The sequence below is a fragment of the Siphateles boraxobius genome, unplaced genomic scaffold (genome assembly GCF_051911475.1).
Source record: "Siphateles boraxobius isolate OS27281-9 unplaced genomic scaffold, OSU_SipBor_1 120, whole genome shotgun sequence".
In the NCBI taxonomy this organism is placed as follows: Eukaryota; Metazoa; Chordata; class Actinopteri; order Cypriniformes; family Leuciscidae; genus Siphateles; species Siphateles boraxobius.
This window is the reverse complement of record NW_027508723.1, coordinates 2,610,001-2,623,065: the sequence shown is the minus strand read 5'-3', so window position 1 is coordinate 2,623,065 and position 13,065 is coordinate 2,610,001. Positions and strand designations below refer to the sequence as shown.

Genomic DNA, 13,065 nt, shown 5'->3' with positions numbered 1-13,065 from the left:
TGGTCTTCAAGTCGACATTAAATGCTATTCCTTTAAGGTTCATAATGTGACCTATTTCTGAGTGAAACTGCATATTCAAAAACAAAAACATTGACATTTCTTGTCAGTTTTCATGAGATTTGTCTTTCTACTGTTCATGTGAAATGGTCATTTATTTTTTATTTTTTTTGTTGAAGACATCAGTCACGGGAAAAAATGACATTTGTCTCAGCTCGTCTTTCCTCGGAAGGTTAAGGGTCAAATGCCTTAGTGGCTAATTTTAGGGGCCGTACCTACTTACTCTCTAAGTGGAACTATTCCACTGTGGCCAAAGCCACGACCTGGTAACAGGATCAAAGAGCCGATGCAGCGCAGCCGGGACGAAGAGTCATTCGTCAGCATTCAGACCGCACTACACACTCATTAGCATCTCACACACACATTTTACATTTACATTTACATTTATTCATTTAGCTGACGCTTTTATCCAAAGCGACTTACAATTGCTATATATGTCAGAGGTCGCACGCCTCAGGAGCAACTAGGGGTTAAGTGTCTTGCTCAGGGACACATTGGTGTCTCACAGTGGATTCGAACCCGGGTCTCTCACACCAAAGGCATGTGTCTTATCCACTGCGCCATCACCACCCCCTCTCACACTCTCACTGACTGCCCAACACACCAAACTTTAGCACTTATACAAGCTATATTCATAACATACCGAAGCAGATCCATAAAGAGGAGGAATATTTAGCCAGTCAGAAGAATAAATGCTAGTTTGTTATTTTATTATAACGATTCAGCGCAACTGTTGGCTATCCTATCCATTTTATCCAAAGAGAAATTAAATATTACAGTACAAAACCTTTTCAAACAAAGGCGTCACATGATGGTTTTTAATGTGTTCCTTCAGTGTGTAAAGTATCCGATTGTGCATGTATACGATCTGCAAAGTTACAAAGCTCACAGTCTCCCACGAGAGAACAGAAAACACTGATCCAGACCTCGAAGTCCAGATATTACCTCAAACGTATACGTCACAATGCATATAGTAGCATAACACTCGCCATACACAAAGAGAGAAGATGCAGTGTGTTTGGATGCAAAAGCTTAACCGCTGTGTTCGGCCTTCTAAAAACTGATGAAATTAGGAATCAGAGGTTAAGATTGATTTATAAAGCTGTTCCTGAGCAGAACAACCCAAACCTTTGCTTGTGTAAAGCATATTTTACAGAGGACAACTTCCTGAACCTAAGAAAGTATTTGAACAAAGACTGAAACGTTCTGCTCAAGTCTTGCTTGGAAAGTTGTTTCTGATCGATCGGCTTGATCATCTGCATTTTTAGAATCCGACTCGGGCTCGAACTGATATGATAAAACCGACGACATTGTTATTAACTGTGTGTTTGCAAATGATCAACGCCTTGGAAGCTGAAGCTCGTGATTATGGTAAGGGTCGTTACATTTCCGACACACACTCAAGGTGTTCGGCCAATCACAACGCACTGGGCCTGCTGGCCAACCAGAGCAGAAGAAGGGTCTTTTGTAGAAATCAAACGTTTCAGACAGACTGCGAATAGAGGAGCTGCAATAATGTACAGCATCGGTTCCCAACAGGGGGTCTCGGGCCACAAGGGGGCGTCAGCGAGCTCTTTGGGGGATCGTGTCATATTTTGAAAAGTGTTGAACAGTGAGCATTAAAGCAGCAGTCCGTAACTTTTTTTGTGTTCAAAATTTACTAAATTTGTATAATGAGCGAGTACATCATGAATCCCTTTTCCAAACCGTGTTTTTGTCTTATCAAGAGTTACTATTGTACACCTATAATAAGTGTTTATATTGGGACTATTTTACACTGGTTCGGGTCGCACCGCTGCGGTGTAACCCAGTGACTCGTCATAGACATAAACAGAGAGAAGTAGCTCCGGCTACAATGTTCTTCCGCAATACGCATTATTCTGTTAATAAATGCATGTTTATTAATCGCTAGAGCGCCAAACGATCATATTACATTAGCTAATTTTATTCACAGTCCCCTGGCTGACCAAAGAAATGGGTTTTTAAAGAGGTCCCAGACACCAGTACATTTTGTTATAGCCTATATTAATAATTTTTTCCCTACACTCAAGTGTGAAATACTGATATTTTTGTTAATGCATTTCAAATAGCGCCAATTAATAGCTACTCCTAGGCTTACGTTTTTAAATTACAAATGGCCTAATGATGTTTTTGCTATAGTATTTTCAATATTATACACTATTATTTGTGCATAAACATATCTGGTTATAGTAATAAACATACTGTTTGTTTAAAAACAAAACATTTTGTCATCCTTGCTGTAAGCTTACAAGAGCGACAATATCATTCAATGTGAAGGGGGGCCCTAAAATATTTTCTTGGTAAAAAGGGGGTCTGATGTACAGTATGCAAAAATAATGTGTTTTTTGGACATTAAAGCATGTTAACCTATTCTATTACATCCAAAAAACGAAATAATGAACTTTTAAAATACCATTATATGACCCCTTAAAAATATATTGTTCTGTTCCTTAAAATCAATGAATGCTTCTTGAGACTAGTTGGGGGCAGTCATGGCCTAATGGTAGCAGAGTTGGACTGGTGACCTAAAGGTTGCTGGTTCGATTCCAGTACCGGCAGGAATATGACTGAGGTGTCCTTGAGCAAGACACCTAACCCCCAATCGCTCCCGGCCCGCTGCTCCGGGTGTGTGTATCCACGTTTGCAGTGTGTGTGTGTTCACTACTCACTACTCTGCTCCTAATGTGTGTGCACTTACTTTGATGGGTTAAATGCAGAGGTCAAATTCCAAGTATGGGTTACCATACTTGGTCATCACGTGTCACTTTCACTTTCACTTTTTAGTTGTTAATTCCATGCATAAAATACTAAATAAATTTATCAGTGTAGGTAAGTATATGAAACAGTGTCTATCGCCAGCTGGCCGTGAAATGCATTGTTGTGAAAACATGAATGTGAACAGAATGTGAACAACGCTCGGGACAGTTGACAGGCCAGCGCTGCATTGTCACAAAGGTTTAAGTCTTGCCAATGAAATATTCAAGCACAAGAAGATACGAAAGGGAACTCAATTTGCTCCTCGTTAGCGAAGCGCGCACCAAGAAATCCACGTCTCAGACAGCACGCGAATACTGAATGAGCTCACTTTCATGTCTTCTTACGCTTGAACAGACATATTAAAACTCAATAATGTCAAAATGCCGTCTTGACAAGTATCCTCATATAAATAGTGAGTTATTTCTTAAGTCAACGTAAACAGTTGCATGTGTAACAGTATATTGGATCCAGGTCTTAAAGTGACATCAGCCTAATATTCCTGCTACTGTCTGTTTTTAATGTTAATCAAACTACTTACCAAAACAACTTTAATAAGGATTAATTGATTTTTTATTACATTTTATTACATTCTTAAGTCAACGGCCATTGGCAGGTGTGGCAAAAAATTTGTTTTGGCCCTGTGTATAATGCATTATAAGGTATTCATAATGTTCTTAATAATGCATAATATCTTTTCATAAATAATTTTAACCAAAGTTAAAATGCATTATAATATTTGCAGATTCCTTGTTACATCCAAAATGAGTGGTTTGTCATGTATTTGAATGCATTATACTTTCTAAAGGTGTGTTCAATGCATAGATAAGTATTATAATGTATTATTTTATAATAATACTGTGGTTACAATTATTCATGAGACCATACATGAGACTTATAAAGTGCATTATTAATGCATTATTGCCAATGAGATTTCATAAAATAATTCTTAATACATAAAAGAATCTGTAATACTCAATGTAAGTGACAGTGACAAGCAAACGAAGGTTTACACAGCAATGCAAAATGATAAATCTGCTTAAACCGTTTACAAATCAGCAGCAAAAAAAAACTTCATTAGCTCTAATTGAAGGCTTATCACACGCTAGTCCAGATACGCTGAAATCTGTCATCTGTGGACGTCTGTATAACAGAAATGTTTCACTAGATGAATTAACCAAGCAGAACTGAGTGACGACTTCTTTTTTACTGTCATTATGGATCTTATTGCACCTCTCTTCCAAAATGCAAAATAAATGGAAACTAAATTAAAATGAACATCATCATTTCTTATTTACAATGCATAAAACATAATAATTCTGCAGTGAGGAGAACCCCAAAAGTGTCACAATTGCCGACAATCTACTATACGCCTTATAATAATAAATAATCATATAATGTTAATGTCTGATGAAGGTCCTGAAGATAATTATAGTCAGCATATTTATTTCTAAAACGCTTTAAACAAGACAAACAAGTTAATTAAACAGAAAATAACAGCAGGTGGTCATTAATTGAATTTTTTTCATATAAGAGGTCATTGTGCTGTAAAAATATCCTGTCAGTTTCAGGACTCAAAACTGCCTCGTTAGCTCAAAAACAGCTTTTATTGAAACTAAGGTCTCAAAGCGACTCAGTATGACGTCACAGTGTGACTAAGGACCGCCTCTGCAGAAGAAGATCGACGCCCACTTCTATATTAGCCCCGCCCACTGATTCACACATGTCATGTAGTGGTAATGCTGCCTTCACACGCTATTGGAAATTATCGTAACCAAGTTTCCTAATAAAAATAAATTGGACATGCGACAACTTAAATTTAAATGCGATGAGCTCGTAATCCCGACGTCAGAAGTGGGAAGTAGGAAATTTCCGATAGCACATGAAAATAGCATAAATACAAGAGCAAGAGACGCAAAGAGAGTGTTTTTACCATGTCTCACTATTGCTTTGTCTGTTACAGATCGCTTGATATGTACTCGCTTTACCTTCACTTTACTGAAAATAATGAACGATAATTATAAGAACGACATGCAACAGATGACGGTACATTCATTTATAACTCATTTAAACAGAACACTGAGTTATCCTGCCAACTATAACTGTGGTAACGTAGCCACAGCCAAGACTTATAAAGCATATGTAATACGCATAAATGTTTTTCAGTTGGCAAAGTTTCAACTATGTAACGAGATAAACACCTTTCTGTAGTGTCTTCATTTCAACACTGATTTAATGTGATAAAATACAATACTACCTCACAAATACATAAGGAATAAAAATAGATAAAATTGGTTAAGTATGGCTGAATTTTTCAACATCGGAAGTTTTCAAACCAATTCCATACATGTAATGGCGGGGACATTGAAAATGATTTTAATATGCTTTACAAAATCATAGCAGAGGGCGTTTACCTGTGTTTCAAAAAGAGGGTCAAAAATAGGATAGAAAATAGCATATAACTTCTAAATTAGGATGTAAAAATCTTTCTTACATTATAAGTGAACCTAAAAAAAATCCAGCTCTACAGAAGACAATAGTGTTATTATTCAGCTCAGTTTAATCCAATGAAGAAATAAAATCTGTTTGTAGAGGGAATGTTGCACTCTTCTTCTAAAGTTTGTGATTTGTATTGTTTGAGCTGAACGGCTTTAGTTTTTTGAGCTTCTGCCTTTCATGTTTCATTTGAACTTACACACAGCATGTGATGGAGTTGCAATGCATGAAGTGATCTGGCGTTTGAAGGAAACGAGTAAAAGCGCAGAAGTGGCGTCTAGCCAGTTGACCAGACTCTCACTCCATCGTCCCCGAAACACCCGTATAATGACAGATTTGTGCGTCCACTTTTAATTAAACTGCAGCTGCAAAATTTATCGGTTGGGAAACGCTGAGTAGAAAAGGTGAATAGGGTAAAAGAAAATCAATAGTATGATCCAAAAAAGACACTAAATATACCAGTGAACTGGTTCAGCTGAACAACAGACGAAATGCATCATTTTCCTGTTATCACCGTAAAGCTGCTTTGAAACAATCTGTACTGTATAAAGCGCTATAGAAATAAAGCTGACTTTTTTTTTAAACAGCTTGCTTAGGTCTCAGCCATGAACCACATCATGCTACTTGCTATTGCTAGACACCGACAGGTTGAATAGACACAACTGAACAAGATGTTCCTGGAAGTTTAAATGTGCATATCTGCAAAAAGTTTGTCAACTTTTAGTAATAGCATATAGATATTAGCCTCAAAGCTAAATGCATGAACTAAAAGCCACACATATAATATCAGTATGAATGCTGTCATAACTATAAGTTACTGATGGCTTATATTGGGCCTGCCTGTGGCTAAAGCTAACACTTGTAAAGCGAACATCCTTTTTCTAAGACTTATAACTCAGTAAAGTAAAGCGATCTGAAACCAAGCCTCGGGTTTAATCTGTATTTTATCAAGCCTGTGGTTCGACCCCATACGCCGGCCTGCGTTGGCTATAAGCACATTGCTGTAATCCCGTGGACTACTGAAACGGGTAACTGGATCACTTCTTTAAAAAGCACCTTAATGGATTGGCCTGCCTGCCGCTGGTTTTCTTCTATAGCACATGCATCAAATGCATTAACACTGAGAGCTTTGTCTGTCATGCATCTTTTATGTTTGCTATTGCAATCTGTCTCACCAGTTGGCAACAAACTCCAACATCTGGCTAACTTTTAAAACACGAAATTTTGTAAAGCATCATCCAAACTAGGCCTAAATGTGCCTCTTCTCCAGCAGCTCTGTGTTTATGCACAATAACGCATGCATTTAGTGCCCAAATGCAATATGATGCGTCACCGAGGGCCGTAATCATACGCTAGCGCTCGCCTGCCAATGACAGGACAGGTGAGTGTTATAATCTGTCCCGCACTGACGGAACGCGCACACACACTCTTCCATCTCTTATAACACATGCATGTTACATCATTTGGACATTCATGCAATTACAACCCGTTCATCTCTGCAACAACTCAAAGTATGCAGATGAATCTGCCACGCATGCACACCTACCCCTCTCCTGTGAGCTGATGGAAAGAAAAGAGTCCGCTCTCTGACTGCGGGAATCTTTGGTTCGCTTTGGGCCGAAGTCGCAGCTACCATCCAAAACCTCTCAATGCTACCAGGGCAACAGGCAGAGGATTATGGGACCGTACCATTCTGCTGTCAAAGGGGATTAGAGCGCACACAACATGGCCCCTTTCTTTCCCTGTGTGTGTGTGTGTTTGTGTGTGTGTGTGTGTGTGTGTGTCGCAAATGTCCAGATTACCCGTACTGGCGTTCTCATCCAGAGACGGCTTTACAGAGACGATGGGTACGGTTAGATTGAAACTTCAAATGGTCAGTAAAATGGATGTATTTTTTTAATGCCATCCATTAATATGCAACACAAATTCTGCGATAAACAAAAGTTTGGACACATTTCACGAACTAACCTCAAGCATTGATTTAGAAGTCTTTAGCTCACAAAAATGTATAATGAACTGCATAAGAGCTTAAAGCTGATATTTTCTGCACCACTATTGTATAATTTATGTGTTTTTCCAAACCACACCTTCTGCTCCGCCCTCTGACTGCCATTGGACACCAAACATATAGTCCCGCCCACAACTCGCATCATTGGTCGAGTCAGAGATGAGTGTTAAACTGGTGTATGGGAAAGCATTTTCGAATTTCTATGGAAAATATTCTATGAATAAAACAGAAACGTAACTAATCAAAAAAGAAACTAAGACTACATGTACTTTATCGTTAACACAAACAGGTTAAATTAAAATGCACTGAACTTCATCGCGTCAATCAGCGATGCTCGTATAGTCACGACTCGCAGCATGTGAGAGCTGAAAACACACAAAAACACATCTAAAATGGGAAAGAGCTGTGCGATCGACTGTGCAAATATATTCTACAAGAAATCTGAGCACTTTAATTTCGCCAACAAACTTCATCTTGAAGTTTGAACAAGCATCAAGTCAATTCAAATGTATTTGCATAATTCTTCACAAGTTTTGCGTTTTCAAGCAGCTTTGCAGAAAGTCATAGTTATGTATGCGCAATATACACAAACCACACACATATAAAAATCCATGAACTCACACACGCACACGCATATACACAAACGCACACAAACATACACACACACACACACACATATGTACACATATGCACATGCACACATACACACACATGCACATACACAAACGCACACATACATACACACACATATGTACACATATGCACATGCACACATACACACACATGCACATACACAAACACACATACATACACACACACACACGCACATATACACGCACATGCACAAACGCACACATACATACACACACACGCACACATATATTCACATACGCACATGTACACATACATGAACACAAACACACATACACGAACGCACATGTGCACACACACACAAACATGAACAAACACACACATGCACACACACACACACACACGAACACAAACATACACACCCACACACGCATGCACACATACACATGAACACAAATATATATATACACACACAAAAATATACATACGAACACATGCACACCGCATATATCTACTCTATCATTGTGAGGACATTCATTAACCCAATCTCTACCCAGCACAGCTACAGTAACTGCCTAACCTGAACCCTACATCTACCCTTGACCTAATTATACCTAATCCCTAAAACCAAGTCTTGACCTTCAAACAGGCCTTTAAAGAGCTCTTAGAAAGTGAGGATCTGACAAAATGTCCTCACTTTACTCTCTTTGTCCTCACAAAGATAGTTGTACAAGTAAACATACATACACACACACACACACACACACACACACACTGTGTTGGGTTCAGTATATAGAGTTGCTCATTAGCCAGTATTGCAGATTATGGTGTAGTCCATTACATAAGAGCAGAAACATCATTCATTTCAGTGTAAACACAAAATAAGCCCTGAAAAAACCCCACAGGAAGAGACCCATCGTAAACACGTGGACAATAATCCTGACTCCTTCACAGAGGAAGTGACTCCATCCAGGAAAGAATCCCGTTTATATCAATGACACTTAAGAGCACAGAGAAACGGCTGAGCAATAACAGCATTACAACAGTTCACCAGTGGATTGAGCGGATTAAACCAGGACGGTTAGTGTGATGTAGGCCAGTGGTTTCAACTGGTTTTGCTTCACAACCCAGATTGTGAAGCAAAGACTCCAAAAGAATGATATGAACAATGTGGGAAGAATGGGAAAATTAAAAATCTGCTTCCCAAACATCTCTTGAATTATAATAATTTCACACAAAAACGGTTTTCTGTGACACTTTTAGCAGAGACCATTGACCAAAGTTATTACAGTTAACTAAAACTGTAAGAAAAAAAAATTCTTTTTAAATTATTTATATATATATATATATATATATATATATATATATATACTAGGTTAATTGAAATAAAATGAACATGAACTAAAATTAAATTAAATACTTATATTTCAACTAGTTTTCAAAGCAACACATTTCTCATCTTCATTTTGTACTGTAACTGAAATAAATTAATAAAAAACAGTATGGAAAAATATTTATTTGAAAAAGATAACAGGAAAAATATATATATCAAAAAAACAACTTATTTCAGCTAGATGGCAACTTAAAAAACTGAAATAAATGTATAAAAAAATTAACTAATAAAAATGACAAAATTACTTAAAATGAACCTAAAAACTAAAATAACACTGCCACTGACCCATTTAGGTAATTTAGGGCTGTCACCAAAGATTATTTTGGTAATCGTGTTATTGGTCGACTATATTGACGATTAATCAGATTTTTTTTTGTGGTAATAAAAATAGACCTAAGTGAACAATAGCCTTAATGACTTAAAATACATATATAATAACAATGGGGCAATAATAATTGGTTCAAAATAAATATGATTTAATTGAACAACACTGTTAAAATACATAATATACATAATATAAACAATTAACTTAAGTATATTATGTACTATATCAAATGCCTGCAGAGCACAGCGGCCTGGTGTTTTTACACTTTACAGCAGATCAAATCCTTGTTTAATATTGGCCAAACTTTTAATTCAAATCTTTAATATTTGGCCACTTCTTTACGATAGAAATGCTACAGCCACTGTGATTTCTTGAAAAAGAACATGTGGACATTAGGCTTGGGCGGTATCCAAATTTTGATACCGTCAAACCTCCTCCCTATTTTACCGGGGTATACGGTATTACCGTGACTAATTAAAAATTATGACATAAGGTTCAGACAGCGTCACCAAACTGTTGGCTTGTGTCTACACCGTTCAGAAACTGAATACCAGATCGGGCATAAAAAACACACAAAAAAAAAATCAAGGCCAACCCGTGCACGTTGTGTCTGATCCCTGTTGACGGCATTAAATGTAATATGAGCCGGAGCCCTATTTAGACTCGACTATTTTTAAAACGTGGGCCGTTATATTATGGTGGCGCCAAATAATTGTTTAACCCAGGTGCTCAGGGGGTGGTAGATATAAATACTATTTATAAATGAGCAAAAATGGGACAATTAATAATATTTAATTATCTTAATTATGACAATTGTATTCATTTTATTAATTCATTTAAATTGAATTAACAAGCAACAAGCCAGAAGTGCATTTGTAAATCCGGTGACACGCGTCCATTGATTTTTATTAATACAACTTTTCTGTCAGTGCTGCAAAGATTAAGCTGACGATCGCCATCTCCTAGTGGACGCGCATATATAGAGAGAAATGCAAATCATGGATTACATAATCAGAAGGTATAGGCTAGCCTTTTTCTTTTCGTTTTGAATTGTTTCGTTTAAAGAAATTGACGATTGATATCTCCGTAGTGAACGCGCGTATAGAGAGAAATGGACATCATGGATTAATCCGAGAGTATGCTGCCTATATTTCTTTTCCTTTTGAATTGTTTCGTTTAAAGAAATTGACGAATCGCCATCTCCATAGTGAACGATAGAGAGAAATGCACATCATGGATTACATAATCAGAGAGTAGGCTAGCCGATTTCTTTTCGTTTGGAATAGTTTCGTTTAATTTGATGATCGCCATTTCCGTATAGAACGCGCATAGAGAGAAATGCACATCATGGATTAAATAATCAGCGAGTGGCCTATTTCTTTTCATTTTGAATTGTTTCGTTTAATGAAATTTCAAGCTTTATTTAGATATCTTTCATGTCTGTGAGACATACACTGAGTTTCGGTTAATTTATGATGAGATTTCAATGCAAGTGACCGCGGCGCGCCAGCGCACGATCATGTCATGATTATGTTGTCTGCTATATTTGATTCTTATTTATTATTGGTTGATAAAAAAAAAAATATTAAAATTAGGATACAATTTATACAAAACGAAATTCACTTTAAAGAAAGGCCTTTTACAAAATGAAACTTAATTAAGTGGTCAATGTCTGACTCCCGATGCATCCCATCTTACTCGTGCTGTTCAGTTTTCATTATCAACGTAAAAAAAAAAATAACATTATAATATTTTAACAAATATAAACGAATGCGCTTATTTAATGAACTCGGGGCAAAATGCATCCTGGCAGCACTGAGTGGGTGGTTGTTTCGGAGATGCGACATTAGGTTAGAGGTGTTTCCATCTCTCGCGGTCACCTTTTTTTTTGCAACATTTACAAATTGCCTAGTCAGTATTTACTGCCTCTCCCTTCTCTCTCTCTCTCTCCTCCACACTGTCACTTGATGACAACTACATAAGCATTTTTAGGCATTGAATAAATTATATTTATTTATTATATATAAGTGCCGGTAATGACGGTATTGAAACTGATACCGTTGCTATTTTAAGACCCCGTGGTATACGATATTACCGAAATACCGCCCAACCCTAGTGGACATCAAAACATGCAAACTCAGAACGAGGGTTTAGACTTTTATTTTGAAATTGTGTTGAACAGTTTGCATATTTAAAAACATACAGATGTATTCTACTGTGTTGGCGTAGGTTTATAAGTGATTTACATCACACATCTGGAGAAATCATGGCGCATGTTGCGTTTCCAGATGAACATTATAAGCAAACCAAACTCACAGCATATACAGAGATGGAGTTTGAGACGCTTGTAAATGATAACAGTGCAACACTTTGCTATGAAACACAAAGCGCATCAGACTTTATATGCATTTCCAAATGCATGTTATTGGAAACTAGGGCTGCACTATTTGGGGAAAATGTCATATTGCGATTATTGAGGTCAATATTGCGGTTGCGATATGCAATATAATAAACAAATGGTTTCATGAGTCAACTTGCTTGATTCTAAAGCAAAATGCACACACAGAGAAGTGATAATTCTGAAATGTGTATTTCTCAACTCAAACTAGCAACAACAACTAAATGATTGATGATGATCAATAAGACATTGATGTCTGGATAAAAATTATCCTTCCTGTCTAACAGGTAGGACAAATATACAGAAATTGAATAAAGTTATCAAACAGTCTGCACTGCATAAATTATATATAGACTAATCCTTATTAAAGCTACAAAAGCTACAGTGAGTAATTTTCTGTGTTCCCATTGTTCTTTGATTAATTTTACTGACAGAAAGCTTTATTGGCTGCTGGCCCTTTAAGAGCAGCCGCTGCTGACAGAGACGAGGATCTCACACACGCCTCATTCTCTCACAAGTCTTTACGTACATCATAACACTGCTCTTATGTAATGAAGATACTCAACAAAATGACATTTTGGCATAATTGTGTGTGTTATTGTTCGTTGAAGCGCGAAAGAGAACCGTTTCTGGCGCACGGCCTGTGGTTGCGCATGATACTGGCGCGCGTCTTTCTGTGAGTCTCAGTCAACACATTCACAGGCAGCGCGCTCTCTTTTGACTTGTCCGCATGAATGGTTTAAAAGCATTCGGATGAATAAGAGAGGGATCATGTAACACTAGCCAAAGGATGACAAAAAATAACAGATGCTGCGTTAATTGCATTACCAGCCCTAATTTGTTTATTTCATGTAAAATCGCAGCATTTTGCGTCATATAATCGCATAGGCTTGATATTGCGATTGTGATATGATTGATCGTTCAGCACTATTGGAAACCCACAAAGCCACTCTGAGACACCGAAGAAACGCATAACCTGCACGCATGTCAATAATTACAGTGCCGCGGTTCACTCTGAAACA

The 13,065-nt window shown here is 37.4% G+C and overlaps 1 protein-coding gene across 1 annotated transcript in view; it reads right to left on the bottom strand.

The window, feature by feature from the left end:
* tspoap1 (TSPO associated protein 1) overlaps window positions 1-13,065 on the bottom strand; it is a 139,428-nt gene that overhangs the window by 52,712 nt on the left and 73,651 nt on the right. The window lies entirely within an intron of this gene.